The sequence below is a fragment of the Kogia breviceps genome, chromosome 2 (assembly GCF_026419965.1).
Source record: "Kogia breviceps isolate mKogBre1 chromosome 2, mKogBre1 haplotype 1, whole genome shotgun sequence".
NCBI classification, from domain to species: domain Eukaryota; kingdom Metazoa; phylum Chordata; class Mammalia; order Artiodactyla; family Physeteridae; genus Kogia; species Kogia breviceps.
The window spans coordinates 158116504-158135714 of NC_081311.1; the positions used below are offsets into that span (position 1 = coordinate 158116504).

Sequence of the window (19211 nt, forward strand, 5' to 3'; positions counted from 1 at the left end):
TATGGCTTGAAAATTGCATATTAAGATATATACTTGCCTAGAGAAACCTTTATACACACATAGAAAGACATGTACAAGGATGCTTACTTGCTTACTGCAGCTTTCTAACAGTGAGAAAGAGAATTAGTCTAAATATCCATCAATTGGGGAGTGGATACATTCTGTATGGCATAGTCATAAGATGGAATATTATGGAGAAGTTAAAAGGAATGGACTAGATCAATATGTCCACATGGAAAGCTCTCAAAAATATGTTGAATGGGAAAAAAAACAAGTTTCAGAATGATGCACAGTTTGGTACACTTATGCAGATTTTAACAATGCATTTCAAAAGTTATACATATTTTTATGGATATACCTAATTGTATAGAAAAACATTTACATTTATAGAGGGAAAATGCATTCTGAATTCATATTAGCCTTAGCTTTCTGGACAGGACATAAAAAGAAGGGACTGGGATGGGGAACAAAGAGGACAAGGAAAGCCCCCACTTTATCTGCATATATATATGTATTCCCTACCTTTTTTGGTATTTTATATTGGAAAATAGCTTGAAGCTTAGGTCTGCTTACAGTGGATCAATATAATTATCCTCCCATAAAAAGACCAACTGTGTGTGTGTGTGTGTGTGTGTGTAGCTGTATATGTTTTAAAGAGACATACTGTATCCACATATATCAGGTAAACATTGAGATTTTGTGCCACTAATATGTATATTGCCCATATATTTTTCCCTAAGTAGCATAAACTTAAGTGATTAAAAGCCTACTTTACATAATTATCATGGCCTCAGGTCTTATTTCTCTCTCTTTAAAACGAAATCAGGTGCAAATTTATACTATCTTATTAGGAATTAGTGTCAAAATGTATCCAACAACCCTGATTTGGGTCATAATCATAACATTGATATTTCTTTATATATAAAAAGAAATCAGGGTACCAAAAAGCCAAGTGATATCCCAAAGATCATGAAGCTTATTGCTGACAGTGAGTCCAGGTATGAGGGTTCGCACCAGCTGTTTAATTATCTCGAGTCATACTGTGTCAATTTACTGCCTTTTTTGTGCAAGTCAAAAACCTAAGCAATCTGGCTAACTATATTTCTACTTATTCTTGGAATATTTGGTAGACTGTAATTATATAATTTCATTAGGATACTTTGAAGAGTAGGTAAGAAAAGAAGTATTCTTAGACCTTACTTAATAGCATACCCCTCCAAAGCCTTTCCAACGGGAAGGAAGAATACCACCCCATTCTTATTTCTCAAGTATTAATCATCTTTTCTCTGCCTTTTCTCTGCTGACAACAACATCTTTGAATAGTAATCTGTAGGCTGACAAACAGTAACTTGTTAACTTTTTCTTTCCTTTAGAAAGATAACATGTAGATGGACGCTCAGACATTTTTGGAAAGTATCAATGTTAGGTTTCGTTTGTCTGGGGACTGTATCTTTGGACCATGTTACTGTGTGTTGTGGACTGCTGAGTGCAGTGAGGACCCCTCAGCGATGGAGGGCTGGCATGGTCCTGGGTTACAACTGTGGATGTTGGCCAAGCATTTCACTCCTTTTAGGAGAATGAACAAGAGCAGGGAGCAAATTGGTCCAGTTTTGACTCCAGTCATCTTCCCAAGCCCTGGTAGGGGTGTTGGGTAGTCTAGTAGCTATCCTGTTTCCTTATATTCTTCTTCTTGACAGTTCACCTGTAAAGAGTGCACACGTGTTTGTGTGTGCATGTCTGTTTGTGTATGTGTGCATTTGACCTAGATTCACATCCCACACTTACTGTATGTTTGACCTTGGGTAAGTCAGCAATTTAGCTTTATAGGCCTTAGATTCCTCATTTGTGAAGTGGTGGTAATAATCGTACCTAACTTCATAGCATTGTTAAGATGAATGAGGTAATGCATAGCGCATAGTAAGTGCTCAACTGTAAACAGCAGGTAGTATTATCAATATTATTGTTATTATTAATTCACTCCTTCAGCGAATATTTATTAAGCACACACTAGGCGACAGACACTTTTCTAGGCCCTGGGGATATATGGAGTGTGTAATAAGGTAGACAAAGGCTGGTCCTCGAGGAATTAACCTATTGGGGTAGACAGTAAACAGTAAACAGATTATTTCATTGCTGATAACGATGAGTGATACATGGCAAAATTAATGCAGGGTGAGGGTTCCCAGAACGACTGAGGAGAGGCAACTGTTTGGGCTTGAGTCAGCTGGGCGGTGGCTTTCTCTGGGGAAGAGACACCTGAGCAGAGTAACATTTGAATAGAAGCCACCCAGTGAAGATGAGGAAGCCACAGGTGTGAATGGCCTGGGGAGAGAGTGAAGAATAATAGAAGTCAGCGAGGTGGAGGTGGGCAGGGCTTGTGCAAGTCCTCCAGGTCACACTGAAAGAGAGAATGTTTTTCTTTTTTTTTTTTTTTTTTTTTTGTGGTATGCGGGCCTCTCACTGTTGTGGCCTCTCCCGTTGCGGAGCACAGGCTCCGGACGCGCAGGCCTAGCGGCCATGGCTCACGGGCTTAGGTGCTCCGCGGCATGTGGGATCTTCCCGGACCAGGGCACGAACCCGTGTCTCCTGCATCGGCAGGCGGATTCTCAACCACTGCGCCACCAGGGAAGCCCCGAGAATGTTTTTCTAAGAGAAGTGGGAGGCCATTGGTGAGTTTAAGCAAGAGGTGACATGAACAGATTTCTACTCTGATGTTTCTTTAAAACACTTACATGGGTGGAGCATGTATTATTGTTTATCCCGCCCTACTTTAGAAAAGTCCCATTTTACTTCATCCTCTGAGTTTCAGAAAAATTATGAGTTGTTCTATGAGTCATAAGCTGGTGACTCATGCACAACCTTTGTTGATTTAGTGCCTTTGATCCCAGATGAAGGTTTTTTTTTTAAGCAACTTCAAAATTTCAGAATAGCCATAGACTCTAGAAGATAAACAAAAAATAAAAATTTTAAATTAAAAAGCCTCCAACCTTAACAAAAAATATAATTACAGTATAATATTAATAATATTATTATTAATTAAAATTAAAATAGTATTACACTACTGTTACAGCACTTATACATACAAGTGCTTACCAAGGCACTGTGCTAAACGCTTTACCTTCAAGCCCTCATTTCATCCTTGTAACAGCCTTGTGAGTTAGGCATTGCCATGTCTGTTTTAGAGAGGGGAAGTTCAGAATGGTGAAATAGGTTGCCCACGGTGACACAGCTAGTAAATAGCAGAGGTAGGATTCAAACCAAGCCACTCAAGACTCCAAAGCCTATGTTCTCAGCTACCTTATAGATTCATAGGCACATAGACTTAGATTGGCCAGTATTTTGTCCCTTTATGCAACCCAGTCTCAACTCTTCATCTTACTCTTTTCTGCTCTGAGTGATCAGTGCCTGGTACAGCTTTTTCATCTGTCACAAACACCCTCCTGGTAAGATCTCCATTCCTCTAAAATACCCCATTCTCTCAAATTATCCCTTTTGCCCCCAGTGAAACTCTCATTCCTCCAGATTAGCCACCCTCAAGCAGTGTTAGGAAGAGAGTAATGTGATTACACCAACTGACACCAAATATAAGTGGCAAAAACTGTTTTTTAATGATGACTAGGTATCATATAGAAAGGGTTCACAATTAAGTATTGTGTTCAATTCAATATTTCTTTAAAGAAACCTTTATTAAATGACCAGGTTCTGTTCTAGGGATACAGTGTTGAACAAGACAGACGAGGTCTCTCTTTCATGGAGTTCACTTTCTGGTAGGGGGCAGATGACCATAAAACAAAAAGAAAATGCTGGGTGCAACAGAAGTATTAACTTAGGCACCTAAGACATTGGGAGCTGGAATAGAGTAAAGCAAATGAACTTGAGAGTTCTTTTGGGCAGGGCCTAGTGTAGGTGGAATGAGAAAGAATTATCTTATGAATTGGATATCAGATGGGTGGTGGTACCACTCACCAAGCAAGGGAACCCAGGGAAGGCGTATCAGTTCTGGAGTATGGGACTTGTGGCAATCCTATGAGATGATGCCCATTGCGAAGTTGCATTTATAAGTCTGGATCCTGGGAGAGAGGATGAGGCTAGAGACATCTGTGCAAAACATTGGCATGTAGGTAGAACAGCTAGCTCCATCCCAGTGATTTGAGGTTTCTGTAATCATCTTCCTCCTCTATTCCTCTCCCTTCCCTTCCCTTCCCTTCCCTTCAGCTAGTAAATCTACTTTGGGAAATCATCTACCTCAAACAAGAAACATGTTGCTATCAGTGTTACTTCTGGAAGCAGTGCCATAGAACAGGACCATTGGGAAGTGACAAGTTCAGTGCTTCTAAGATGGGGATGAACATTGTATTCTAAAGTCAGAACGTGAAGTCTTGATGGCTGTATCTTTAATGTTCTGTTGATGTTATTCACTCATAACTCAAGACCTTCATCCTACAGTGAGCCTCCATTCACCCTTAGAACTGTGGCCCCTGCATTTCTGTGGGCCTGGAGAACCACAGTACCAGAGGGAATATGATGCCAAAAATAGCCTAATGGCTTAGGTGTGATTTTCTGTGCCTGGTGCTTATCTGTTAAGTACAGTGTAAACTGAGAAAGAAATCAAGCCAAGACTATAACAGCAAAGAAATCATTGTTATTGTATTTAACACAAATGCCCAAGTGTAGGATTGTTTTTATTGCCTTACCTCAGGAATGCTACTAATAGGTGGAATATACTTTATTCCACAAAGAAGATTCTTGTATCTTTAATAGGGAACAATTTTATGCTCAGTTTCCTAATTATGCTAAATCAGAAGCTCATTGTTTCCATTTCCAATTTCTAGATCACCAATAAAAATAAATGGAGATAATATTATTGTAGGCTTTACAATGTACACAGTTTTCATAAATATTTTAATTGTTACAACCACCTTGCAAAACTGTTAAGTTTTCTTATATTCATTTTACAGTGGTTTGATGAGAGCCTGATATATCCTCCATTGGTGGAAAGACCATGTTGACTCCCAGGGGCCCTGGGGTGGAGCCCCTGAGAACCTGCAGTCAGGGTTCATGGAGCCCCAGGGTCTGTTGCTAATTGTGTTAGAGAGTGTGGGTATTAGGGTAGAGAACTGTGTTGCTATGGACTGAATTGTGTCCCCCCAAATTCATATGTTGAAGCCCCAACCCCCAATGTGATGGTATTTGGAGTTGGGACCTTTGGGAGATAATTAAGGTTAGATGAGGTCATGAGCATGGGGTCCTTATTGATGGGATTAGTGCCCTTATAAGAAATCACACTGGAGAGCTTGCTCTAGCTCTTTCTCTGAGCCACTGGAGGACAGAGTGAGAAGGTAGCCATCTGCAAGCTAGGAAGAGGGTCCTCACCAGAAACTGATAGTGCTGGCACCCTGGTCTCAGACTTCCAGCCCCCAGAACTGTGAGAAAATAAATATCTGTTGTTTAAGCCACCCAGAGCAGGCTGTGGCACCCTGAGCAGACTAAGACATGTGCCTAAACAGATACAGCAAGGAGAGCCTGAGGAGCATATAGATGGCTGGGATTTCCAAAGATTCTAAGAGTCAGAGGACACTAGAGTAGGAGAGACCTGTGGCCCAACATAGGGACGACAGAGTGAGTCTGGCAGTGGCAAACTTATTTTTCTGCTTGTGTACACATTCCTGGTAGCATGTATACTGGTTGGTTGGTCAGAGCTACCATGAAAGCCTTGGAAGGAACAGATTTGCTATGATTTGCCTAAGGTCCACCATTCTGAGTGACGAAGTAGGGACTCAGCCCAGGGTCTCTGGCTTATAATTCCCATGCTCTTTTCAGTTTGTCAAGAGCAATGTTGGTATTCATCAAAGTAGATGAAGACCAGTATCATTACTATTTCATTAATCAAGTTACTATTAATGACTATTACTCTTTCATTACTATTAATTAAGTTATTACTAATAATTGAGTTTTTCTTAGTTCTGTTCATGAGATTTTGTTAGAAACCTAACAATTTGTTTCAGGTACAGAGAGAATATTACAGCAAATCTCTGTGAAACAAGATGTTTAAGGTAGGGTGGCCATTAATATTTTTGTGTGTGAAAAAGAGCACCTTTTAAATTTCCCTGAGTTCCCATCAAAGTCTTACACTCCTGATGGAGGGGCTCTGCTGACCATGGAAAGGGCCTGGAATTTGACAGCAGAAGACCTAGAGTTGGGTCTTGGTTCTGCAATTTATTTAGACCTTGCAGCTTGGTTATTAACCTTTCAGGGCCTTGATTTCTTCAGCTGTAAAATAGAATGAATGATAACTCTTGACTTCCCTATTTCAGAAGATTATTGGCAGGAATAAATGAGATACTAAGTGGGGAGAATGTGAAAGAATTGGAGAATATTACAAAAATGTCAGGATGGGGGGGTTGGCATGGGGAGGGGCCTGCAGCAAACAGAAGTCTCAAGACCACTGATGTTGATGCTCTTTCTTCCTGAATGTCACAAAAAGAGGGGACAGAAGTGGCTTGAACAAAATCTACTATTCAGTTAAGTTCCCTGTTTTAAAAAAGAATAGCACAAAATTCCTAGTCATAAAAACGTATTCGTTGACAAGTTTGGGCCAGGAGTTTATTGTACTTGTATTTGCATTATTTTTTCCATACTTGAAAGATCCAGAAGTTAATTGTCACTTCAGGGAAGATGTTTAGCATTATGAGTTGGGATCACATTGAATTAAGTCTGGAAGTGAAAGTTCAAGAAAGAGAGGGAGATGGCCCCAAACCCAGTGTTGCTGGAGCAGTTGAGACTCCTCCCAGTGGTTTCTGTGGAGCCACCTTAGGGGTCGAGGAATGGAGAAGATCGGGGCGCTGTTCAGCGCCCCTGGGGGGTGAGCCCATCTTGGAGACTTCCCAGGCTCATCTAGAGACCTGCAGGCGTGGTGAGCAGAGCCTGTGCCTGTGGTCGGATCTACCCAAGATGCAGCCTCCTGAACAGCCCCTGTCTTTGTTCTCCTCTCACAATCCTGTTCTCTGTGTGGGGTCGGGGGTGAGGAGTGGGGGTGTGCCCCTGCATAGTTTCTTCTCCTTATGCAACCCAAACCCTACAGTCAACTTCTGATTCTTTGATTTCAAAGTCTGCTTGCTCGAGGCAGCCTTTGTCCAGCCCACAGGTGGAGGCAGAAATCCTGGCTCATCCTGTGTCCTGCCTCAGCACTGATACCTGTGGCCTCTGGGGCTACATCAGTAGAAATGGTCTTTTGGTCCATTTCATCTCAGAACACGAAATTTTGCTGGGTAAATTTTTCTTTTGTGATCCAGGATATTGGGCAGCCTTTGAGTGGCATTTGTTTTTCTACTTTTTTTTCTCTTACCTCATTCCTACTAATCATTCATCAAAGTTTAAAATATTAACCATCTTCTAAAGTCAACTCAAACATACACCCAACTTCCTTAATCCAAGTGCACAGCTGCTACCAGAAGCATAACTAGGCCAACACAACCCGTCCCTGTCTCCACTGGTCCAATCCAGAGGCGTTTCTTCAAGTCCGTGTCTAGGTTTGACTTCACGAAGGGGCCTTGGTGTAGGAACACAGCACATTGTTATTACCTGCCGAAAGAGCCCTAGGGCAAGGGGGCAGGGACCTTGACCTTCCACTGGCCCACTAACGGTGGCCCCATTCTACCTCTCTGGACCTCTATTTCCTTGTCTCTCTAAAATAAGAGGATTGGACTTGATGTTGTGTCTTTGTTTAGTTCTACCTCTAATGATCTAACTTTTTATTTTGCTTGGTTTCAGTATGTGAAAAACCACACATCAGATCTCACCCCTCCCTGCCCACCCTGCCAAGGACTCAGGCTTTGAATGGTTTTTGCTGATAAGTCAGAAATGTACACACAGCCACTCATGCCAACTCATCCAGGCCATGCCATGACAACAGACTGTCTAGCCAGTGATAGGGGATGTGATTTATGATAGCAGCCCTTGGGATCTGTGTAGAGAATTTTGTTTCTCCAACACCAGCTGACTTGAATGGAAGTTAGAATCCTAAACCTTAGACATTTCTTCATGTGCTGGCTCAGACAGAATTTGTGAAAGACTTGGCTGCTCTTCGTGAGATATGTGCATTGTATTTAATGGTAGTTTACACATTTGCAAGATGTTTGCAGTTTTTCTTGACGTGCTTTATTTGATCTTTTCAAAACCCCTGCACTATAGCCCGGGCAGTTAGGACCATTGCTGAGAAAAGTCCACTTCCAGGATGCCTGTGCCCTGGATTCCACCACTGCAGCCCAGGTGCAGCATACGTCCCACTGTGCTGCCCCTTGTGAAAACACATTTATTAGCACTGTTTGTCAAAGCCTTTCATTTTACACCAACCTCTGGAAAAGTAAATAGCAATCCCCTAGATAACGTAAATGAATAAGCATAGTCAGATTGGGTTGTACAAAACGCTAACAATCCTCTCTCTGCTAAGGGTGCAGACTCACTCTCTGACTTTAGAGGCCAGAGAAGCTGCCACTGGTATCACAGGCTCTATTTCTGGTCCACAGAGTTAATGGCTCTTAAGTAAAACAACAACAACAACAACAACAACAACAACAAAAAACTGGCACTCTGTACTAAATTTTGTTTCATGTTGCAGTTGTAAGTAGCCTTGGAGGTCATTTTTTTTTTTTTTTTTTTTTTTTTTTTTTTTTTTTTTTTTTGCGGTATGCGGGCCTCTCACTGTTGTGGCCTCTCCCGTTGCGGGGCACAGGCTCCGGACGCGCAGGCTCAGCGGCCATGGCTCACGGGCTTAGTTGCTCCGCGGCATGTGGGATCTTCCCGGACCAGGGCACGAACCCGTGTCTCCTGCATCGGCAGGCGGATTCTCAACCACTGCGCCACCAGGGAAGCCCTGGAGGTCATTTTTGTGAGCTGAATTGTGTTCCCTGAAAATGCGTATATGTTAAAGTCCTATTCCCGGTACCTCAGCATGTTGACTGCATTGGAGATAGGGTCTTTAAAGGGATAAATTAAAATGAGGCTGTTAGGGTAGATCCCAATCCAATATGACTGATGTCCTTATGAGAAGAAGAGATTGGGACACAGACACATGCAGAGGGAAGACCATGTGAGGACACAGGGAGAAGTTAGCCATCTACAAGCCAAAGACAGAGGCCTCAGAAGAAACTAATCCTGCCAACGCCGTGATCTCAGACTTACAGCCTCCAGAATTATAAGAAAATAAATTCTGTTGTTTAAGCCACCCAGTCTGGGGTATTTGTTACAGTAGCCCTAGCAAAATAATACAGTCAGGTAGGCCTAGCTTCATCCCAGTTTGGTTCACTTCCCCCTAAACCTTGGCAGATTGTTACTAAGCCTTTGTTTGGCCCCTTCTAGTGATATGGAACTTGCTATCTCACAAGGTAGCTGAGATCTTGTGTCACTTTAGGACTCTTTCACTTGAGGTGGCAGAAAACCTTACCCAAAGTGGCTTAAGCAAAACAAGGAGTGTATTGTCTAACTTAAAAGTCTAGCAAATGGCCTTAGGTGTGGCTTTAATCAGGTCTCAGATGTGTGATCAGAGCCTGGTCTCTCCATCTACTAGCTCTGTCTCCTGTTGAGTAGGCTTCATTTCTAGGCTTACACCGGAGGTCCCAGGCAGGTCCACATCTTCCCAGGATCAAGTCCAGTTGAAAAGAGAGAATGCCGCATTCCCTTAGTTTCTGCTTAGCAGCTAAAACAACAATATTGTACTGACTGCTCTCAGGTATGGGCTAACACAGCCCACACCCTGTTCAGCAGTAAAGCCCTTCACATATTTGAATGTCCCTCCTGCCGCTTTGCTTCTCCAACTCCCTCAGGGATTTTCCCCAGAACATCTTATCCCCGACTCTCCCCTTTTTAATCTTCCCCTCATTCAGACTCCTTTCTTTTTTTTTTTTTTTTTGTCAGCGATCTCCTGATTGTACCCACTTCCTGCTGTGGTCTGGCCAAAGTCAAGAACAGTAGGATTATTATGTCCTTTCGGTTTGGTCATGATATTCCTTCAGCCTGAATTTTGATGAACTTGTTTATTAGTTCCCTCAAATTTAGCTTAGGGTCAACTAAAACTCTTGAGGCCTTTTTCAAATTAATTGCTATGACAAATGTCAATGATTCTTGTTTGGAAATTATAGAATTTGTATTTTATGCATACATACCTCAGGCCATCCCATGGAAAATTTTTAAACAAAATCATGGTGTATGTGGGTGTGTGTTGTCTATGTGTGTGTGTTTGGTCATTTGACTTTTACCGTAATGGAAGGTATAACAACGAAACAGCATATTGTATCTTTTAAGTGGTTGGGTTCCATTAATCAAGGTTCTATTTTGTTTTAAACATCCTCATTTTTCTCCCTAGAGATATACACAAGCTAAGAAAAGGTGGGCAGATAAACTAAAAGAGCAACGCAAAGATGTAAATATGGCCAGGAACCAGCACTGTGACCCAGCTGATGGTTACCAGTATTATACTCTTAGCTTATCTGTCATTTGGAGAGGAAAGATTTGAAGGCAGCAAAATAAAGAATGACTTAAGACCAGCAGAGACTGAGACTTCACTTTTATCTTTTCTTTTTCTAGCAGAAAAAAATAGAAGGAAGTATCAGTAGCTGCAGAAAACATACATAGCTAGATGAATATTCTTTTCCCCCCATTTACTCTTCTGGTATAGTGTGGTTCTTATTCTCTGTTCTACAAAGATGGGTCAATGGCCAGCTGCATACACCTGTTTGGCGATAGAAGCTTGGTGGCTTCCAGGGTCTCTGTTGGTGATCCCTTTGGCTATGCTGTGGTTGGTATGGCAGTGCCACTGACTCTTTGAACTTTGTGGCTTACATGCTAACTCTTATTCTGGTGAGATAGGCTTGTGGGTACCCAAGATCCTTGTTATCTGCTTGTGCACATGTGTTGAGGATCCATTGCATGGTGCTTCAAGATGCCCCGCAAAAGCAAACTATAGTCAGCTATTCATTGAACTATTCCTTGTCCACATAAATATTTATCTTCGAGCATAGCCTGTTAACATTAATCAAAAATATTGCCAAATGTGGACATCCATTTTTTAAATCATTCTATTTCTAGGCCTCTTTTATAAGTCAATTCATTCTTTCACATACCCATCACTTATTCCTGTACCATGATCAAGTATCTTATACATATATATATAATTACAAGTATGCATATATAATTACCAATATAATAGGTGCCTACATACACATATAATTACAAGTATAGTATATGCATAATTTACATTTATATCATGTTCACTATCATATGCCTGGCACTTAACACAGAGTATGTTCATTCAATAAATATTTGTTGTGTGATGTTCTGTTTAAAGTATTTATATCTTCCCTCTAGTCCATGAGTATTTATTGAGTGCCTGCTATGTGTCAAGCACATGAGATAAATCTGAGCCAACATAATATGAAATAGACATCACTCTGCATGGAGCATACAGTCAAGTTGTCAATGTACAGTTACAACTGAGATAAGGGTTATGAGGAGAGGCACATGATGCTGTGATCATGTATAAGGAGCTGAGTGAGATCTGAAGGAGAAGTAGGAATCAGGTCACAGGTAGGGATGGGTGGAGACAGTGGCCCAGTGGGTCCACTGGGAATTCATGTGGCTAGAGGACAGAAGCCAGGCAGTGCACTGTGCCAGAGAGTCTACCAAAAAAGATGTTTTATAATAGAATCTTTTTTTTGGTTGTTCTTAGCGGTTTTGATTCAAAGGTTCCCATTGTATTACATATAATACTTTCTGATGATCCAAGTGGCTCTTGAACCAAATGAATACTTTTCTTAAGTTTATCTCTATAGACTGCCAATTTTCTTTGTCCAGAAAGAACACAATCATGGCAATGCTGAATATTTCATGTGCCTTTCTTAACTATTTGTATAAATCTTTGACTCACACCCAATCTCATAACAGATTCAAAAGATAGAAATAATATTGAATATTAATTAAGCCTAGAATGTTGTATTATTTTTAAACCAAAACAGAAACCCAGATAATGATCCCTTCAGGTTGGAAAACCATGGGTCAAGCATCATACATCATTTACTGTGCCTATTTATAGCTACATGAAGCACAGTGAGTGACTAATCTCTATTCTTTGAGAAAGTAGATATACACATGGGAAGAAATTCAAGAGTTCTAAAAGATATTCAGTAAAGTCTCTCTCCCACCTTTGGGACAGTCCCCCAGCTCCAACCCCCACCCAGAGCCCATCAGTGATATGAGCTTCTGGTGTCTTCTTCCAGAGATAGTCTCTTCACATGTAAGTGCATACATATGTATGTAACTCTCCTTTCCTGACGTGAGGATTACAGTGCTGTACTTACTGTTCTGCAGTGACTTTTAGCTCGCTTTAGGTGACAGTATCAAATAGTTAGTGGTTGGTGGATTAATGATAAGATGTAACATATTCACCACTTAAACATTTTGAAACACAAAAATAGGGCTTCCCTGGTGGCGCAGTGGTTGAGAGTCTGCCTGCCGATGCGGGGGACACGGGTTCGTGCCCCGATCCGGGAGGATCCCACGTGCCGCAGAGCATCTGGGCCCGTGAGCCATGGCCGCCGAGCCTGCGCGTCCGGAGCCTGTGCTCTGCAACGGGAGAGGCCACAGCAGTGAGAGGCCTGTGTACCGCAAAAAAAAAAAAAAAAAAGAAACACAAAAATATAAAAACATTTGCTAATCTTTGGTTGTAGGGCCAAACCTTTTCTTTGAAAATGATTCTGTTATTGGGGTTATGACTTCCATCAGTTTTGGTTTCTTTTGTGTGGAACACAGACATAAAGATACTTTAAAAACAATTTGGGTACAGAATTCTATTAGCTTTTTCATTATTTTAACCTAAGTTTTTAATGGTTGCCATCCCATGCCTAATTTGATCGTTCTTTCCCCATCTTTTAAGTGTTTATTTTTACATGATTTTCAAAAAGTACATAACTCACTATGCAAACTCAAAATCTACCGAAATACACTCCTTAGACAATGAATGGTCTGTAATCACAAATCTCCCAGGTAAGCATTGATCATGGTTTGGTGTTTGTCTCCTTCTAGATTTGTTTAGGTACTAATAGAACTTGAATATGGAGACACACACACACAGGGCATTTTATGATACAGTGACCAGGAAGCCTCTGTTTTAAGGCTTTAATGCTCCAGCATTGATAGGAGCAACACTTCTATCTAGTGCTTCCCAATAGGAGGTGTTTAGAAATGTGTGAGGGGGCATCTTAGTTTTTTCAGAGACTGTCACTTAGCGCCCAAAGGCCAGGATCCTAAACATCCCCCGGTGAATGGGTGGGTCCCATATGATAAAGAATTATAGCATCCAAAATGATAGTGGCCCATCGAGAAACACTGTTTTCATGAGAATAGTGCTTCTTTTTGTCCTCATGTTTTATCCATTTACATAAGATTATATTAAATTACTTTACTATAATTCACTGAGCACTTGAGGAAGGCAGGCTCCTTCTGAGTACAAGATGAAAAAGACACAGTCCTTGCCTCCCAGGAACTCACAGTCTTCTGTGTATAGCACTTGGAGATCGTGACAAGTACTCTAATGGAAACAAAGAGTATAACAGAGGAAGAGTTATACCTGGGGACATTTGAGATGGTGAGATAGGATCAGTTATACCTGGGGACATTTGAGATGGTTTCTTAGAAGAGAAGAGCACTTTCAAGGGTAGGACTCTCACAATCAGAGATACTAGTGCCCAAAGTCGTGTCTTGGAAGAAGGAACAGGTGTGTCATCAGCTCTGCCACTTCTAGGTAAGCACTGGGCATGAGGTGTGACAGCTCCTGCCACATGTTGCTCGGGTCATTGACTCTTTTTTTTTTTTTTTTTTTTTTTTGCGGTATGCGGGCCTCTCACTGTTGGGGCCTCTCCCGCTGCGGAGCACAGGCCCCGGACGCACAGGCCCAGCGGCCATGGCTCACGGGCTTAGTTGCTCGGCGGCATGTGGGATCCTCCCGGACCAGGGCACGAACCCGTGTCTCCTGCATCGGCAGGCGGACTCCCAACCACTGCGCCACCAGGGAAGCCCCGGGTCATTGACTCTTGGCCACGTCTTCACTCTGTCTGGTTGCTTTTGCTACCACTGTGGCATGAGAAGTGTCCCGTGATGGTAGCTCAGGCCCTCTGCTTAGGGTGGGACTTCCAAGGAATGCCAGCCAGGATCTGTTCAAGCCATCCAGCCCTGGGTATGGGACACAGGGTAGAGAGGACAAGAAAGGGGAGGCAGGACAGGAGATTCCAGACAGTGACAGTAAAACCCTATTCTGCTACGTAGAGGCAGAGAAGTCCTGGGAGGACACCCACAGTGACATTACATCATGCAGGTTGGTTGGGAGGTGGGGGATGAATATGAAAAAACAGTAATTTTCTAGACTAAAATTTAACTCTTCAAGGCTTAAACCTTCTATTTTAGTTATCTTCTAAAGAGTTTGGATTTATATTTTCCTACCTTTTAAAGCTGACAATCGGGAACATCATCTTACTATAAGGTTGTCAGTATTGGGTGATTATGCTGGAAATAAGCTTCATTCTTGGGGAGGAGGGCACTGCTTACACTGAATGCTTGCATTAAGCACCAGAATCCTGACCTTAATTAGCAGCTGATGTCTGCCTGCTCTAGAAGGACATCTGTAGCAATATCTGAAAGACCTTTTTTTTTTTTACTGACAAGTTCATATAGACCATAAAAGCATGATGTGGGAATGATGGAACCCAGCCTAAGGGTGAGTCCATATACTGTTTACCATACAGAAAACCTAAGCTGATTCATACACGAGGCAAAGAGTGCACTGTGCTCCAAGTATCTAGTACTAATGACCACTTCTTTCCCATTAGGAACTGGTGTTGCTAATGAAACTCTAGCTAGGTGACATTGTCCTCTAGCTGAGGACATTGTCCCAATGGCCTGTAACCTGTCAAAATATTACTTTCTGAATCCTGGTTCGTTGCTAGTCTGTCTTCATCTCCACCCAGCCCTGGAGCAACACTTCTGTGCGTTGGAACACTGTGTCTTTGTGCGAGGGCTTGTACCACAGGTTGAGCGCACGTTCAGACTCCCATCTGCAAATACTCCATGTCTGGTTGATAAGAACCATCCTTACCCAGGGCATTTTGTTTTCATCCAGTGTTTTTTCTTTTTTGAGGAACTTTTCTGTTTCTCCATTAGAGGCTTTGCAACATGCTTGCTGCCAATTACTCATTCGGCTGACATTGGGCTCTCTTTGCGTGGTGTTGCTCTCTCATCTCATACATCTGAGAGCATCGTGGGATAATCCTGCTTAAATCTTTCTCTGCTGCTCATAACCTGTATTGTCTCTGGAATAGAGAATAATTTCCAGATTGGATCTGGGCTGGAAAAGTTCACTCATCTCTTCATAAATCCTTAGACTTTGATCCTTCCTATATCGTTCAGATACTCTCTCTGCCTGCAGATGCTTGAGATTTTACGGTTTACCTTTCTATTGTTTCCTCTGCCTGTGATGCTCGTCCCTCCTCCTTTGTCCGTTTGCTTCTAACCCAAGTGTCCTAGGACCCTCAGGAGTAGCTAAGAACCTCTCCTTTGTGTAGCCATAGCACTCTGTGCAGACCTCTTAGGGTATTGTATTTAACTTATTTGCTTCTGTGCCTGTCTCCCCACTTGACTAAGTTCCTTGCAGGCAAGGATTTCTCTTCATTTTTATTCCCTTTCATCCAGCACAGTGTATGTTACATAGTATCTCAGTTAATGTTTATTGAGCAAAATTCATGTTCTTTGTAATTTAGAAATGTTCTCAGGGGTTATTCAGCCATGTTGTAGATGGTTTAAATTAGAAAAGTAGGGCATCATAATTAAGCCACACTCTGTTAGGAATTGCAGGATGACTCACAATTAATTGCTTCTGTATCTTGAATACTGTCTTTCTGAAAAACAAAACAAAACAAAAAAAACAAGTACCAGTTTCATTATAAGATAATCACCAATCAACTTATCCTGTCAACACTGTGGGTTGTGGTTTTGTAAGAAATTAGAAACTCATATGTACTTTTCTCCTACTGTTATATTTTGCTCAAATAGAGAATCAAGGAGTTTGACCAGTGATTTGGGTTTTCCATGGTGTAGTGTTTTCTGCTGAATCATCTGCCTCTTACCAATTGTGTTCTTTATAGATCAGTTATCTGTAACACCCGGTCTAAAACGCTCTTCATTTCTTGTCTTCTTTTATACTTACTGACTTCTTGTTGTGAAATAGGAAAGCAATGACGTTGTTTCTGAGCTGTTTCACTATAGGTGTTCAGTGGGTCTCTGTATGTCACTGAGAGGCATTTTTCAGACTATTTTTCTGTATTTCCAGACCTCTTAATGCTCAGGCAAATTCTAGGACTTCAAACATATGCTCTGTATTCAGCATAAAGAATCTGTCCAGAAGATGATCTAGTAAAACATATTATAAATTCCTTTTTATTAGCAAATCCTTAATTTCATGAGTGCGAATGTATTCATTTCCTAGGGCTGCCATAACAAAGCACCACAGACTGGCTTTAAAAAACAGAAATTGTATTTCCTTACAGTTCTGGAAGCTAAAAGTCCAAGATCAAGGTGTTGGCAGGATGTATGTCTTCTGAGGACTTCTCTCCTTGGCTTGTCTTCCAGTGTCTTCACCTGGCCTTCCCTCTGTGTCTGTCTCTGTCCTAAACTCTTCTTATCAGGACACTAGTCATGTTGGATTAGGGCTCACCCATATTACATCATTTCCCCTTAATCACCTCTTTAAAGGCCCTATCGCCATATCTAGCCACACTCCGAGGTGCTCGGGCTTAGGACTTAGACTGTCAACATATGAATTTTGGAGGCGACACAGTTCAGCCCATAACAGTGAATACTACGGCAGTTTAAATATCCCATTCAGATATTAAAGAGATTCTTAGGTTGCTGAAATACTTTTCAGTGATTATTCAATAAATATGCTGTCTACTTCTTTCCCTTTTCATAGATCAAAATGCTGCCTTCCTTTCTGCACATTTTACACTTGATGATTTTTTTAAGCCACCGGCTTTGCCAGAATGGTTGGTGAGGGAGGAATGCTAGTGTCCTCCCTTTTGGAATTCTGGGATAAAAGTTTTATCAGAAAAAAGAAGGATACTTGAACACTTTTCTTTAAAATAATAAGAATAGTAATAATAATACCTTTTACTGAGTGCTTATTATGGGCAACTCACTGTGTTGTAATTATCACAAGCCTGCAGAGTTGATGTTGTTGTCTACTTGATATATGAGGAAATTGAGGCTCTGAGAGATGAAGTAATTTGCGCTGGATACTTCTTATTTTGTGTCTTCACCTTTACGGCCCCTGTTTGGTCCCAAAGAACTATCAGTTGTGAGATTAGAAACATGGAAAAGAATTTAAAGGTATATCAAGCTCGGAGTCACTGGGCTGGTTGGTGGCAATCTGAGACCTAAGGGTCCGAGAAATTACAGACTCCGGTGGCTGGATTCCACGTGGGTAGAGAGAGGTTTGAAGGCATAGCACAGCCTACCTCTTATGGGTTACTTAGGGCCAGGCCCTGTGGACTGTGGCCTGGATTGAATAGCGGTTGTCACGGTAACGCTGATTTAGAAGCGGGCTGGAAAGAAAGGTATAGGATAGGCAATATGAACGCAAGGGAGATGTAGTACCAAATCTTTTTATGATGGGATTATGGGCAAGAATTACTTGGAGCTTCTTAGAATGAGCTAGATCAGTGGTTCTCCACCTTTTTGGCTCAGTATCTGAATAACCTGGGGAGCTTTCAAAAGTACAGAGCCTGAGTTCCAATCCTAAAGAGCCTTAACTGAGGGTGGCATGGGCCTCGACACTGTAGTTTATTTTCTTTTTTTTCCGGTACGCGGGCCTCTCACTGTTGTGGCCTCTCCCGTTGTGGAGCACAGGCTCTGGACGCGCAGGCCCAGCGGCCATGGCTCACGGGCCCAGCCGCTCTGCGGCATGTGGGATCCTCCCGGACCAGGGCACGAACCCGCGTCTCCTGCATCGGCAGGCGGACTCTCAACCACTGCGCCACCAGGGAAGCCCGACACTGTAGTTTTTAACAGTTGCCCGAGTAAATCTGATGTACAGTCAGAGTTAATAAGAACTAATGAGCTAGGTCAGAGGTTGGCAAGCTATGGCCAGGGGCCAAATCTGGCCTGCTGCCTGTTTTGTAGGACCCAGGAACTAAGAAAGGTTTCTATACTTTCAAGTGGTTGAAAAAAAAATCACAAGAAGAATACTGTTTTGTGATACATGAAAATTACATGAAATTTAAATTTCAGTGTTCATAATTCAAATTTTATTGGAATGCAGCCATCCATGCTTATTCATTTACATATCGTCTATGGTTGCTTTCATGCTACAGCAGCAGAGTTGAGAATTTGCAAAAGACCTACAAGACCTATTTACTATATGGCCCTTTATAGAAAATGTTTGCTGACCATGAGTTAGGCTAAGTTGATGTCATCAGCCGGGCTGCTTTAGAACCTGGAAGGAAACATATTTGTGTAACTTGTGTGTTTGTATAGTGTATTTTGCATTTTAATCTCCTGTGGGCTTTTCGTTGCTGTTTCCTAGCAGAGGGACCCTGGCTGATGGATTTATAGCAAGTTTGTTCAGCAAACTTTTTATCAAACAGGTTTGAAACATACTTTTTTCTTCAAAACATACAAGTAAAAAGAGCATAAAGTCCAAAGAATATGACAACCCAGACCTTTTCATTATTGAAGAGCTCCTAAATCCATTCTAATATCCATTTCCTATCCCATCCCCACCCCCTCAACCCTTTTGTTATCTTTCCCCATATTTATTTCTGCTCCATATTTGCAGCTAATACCAGCTGGATGCCTCAGAGCATTTTGTTTCCTTGATCCAGTGTTGGAAAAAGAGGACACTGTTTATAAGAATGATTTTAATATAAAAATACAGTTGAGCAAACTTAGGAAAATACCACTGATTGTCAAATTGGTTTATTTCTTTTTTTTTTGGAGGTACGTGGGCCTCTCACTGCCGTGGCCTCTCCCGTTGCGGAGCACAGGCTCCTGACGCGCAGGCTCAGCGGCCATGGCTCACGGGCCCAGCCTCTCCGCGGCATGTGGGATCTTCCCGGACTGGGGCACGAACCCGTGTCCCCTGCATCGGCAGGGAGGCTCTCAACCACTGCGCCACC

At 41.9% G+C, this 19211-nt stretch overlaps 1 protein-coding gene across 4 annotated transcripts in view; it reads left to right on the forward strand.

The window, feature by feature from the left end:
• MFSD6 (major facilitator superfamily domain containing 6) overlaps positions 1-19211 on the forward strand; it is a 78260-nt gene that overhangs the window by 35682 nt on the left and 23367 nt on the right. The window lies entirely within an intron of this gene.